Genomic DNA, 268 nt, shown 5'->3' with positions numbered 1-268 from the left:
CTTCTTCTTTACTAGTGTTTGATATATCTTTGTACATCAGGATTACATCTGCTGATGGATCACCACCTTTCCAACTGCAGTGGAATTTGGTTGGAATATTAGCACATACTTTCCCTCCAGAAACATTTAATGTCATGTCATGTCTTTCTGGAGAATCTATGAATTTCAGAACATAAAGAGTTAAAAGAAAAACAAGCAAAATCAAATTACTGCACTTAATAAAAAAACAAAAAAGTAAAGAAAAAACAAACCAGAAGTATATTCTGAA

The sequence above is a fragment of the Octopus bimaculoides genome, chromosome 5 (assembly GCF_001194135.2).
Source record: "Octopus bimaculoides isolate UCB-OBI-ISO-001 chromosome 5, ASM119413v2, whole genome shotgun sequence".
Classification (NCBI taxonomy): domain Eukaryota; kingdom Metazoa; phylum Mollusca; class Cephalopoda; order Octopoda; family Octopodidae; genus Octopus; species Octopus bimaculoides.
This window is presented reverse-complemented; position numbering follows the sequence as displayed.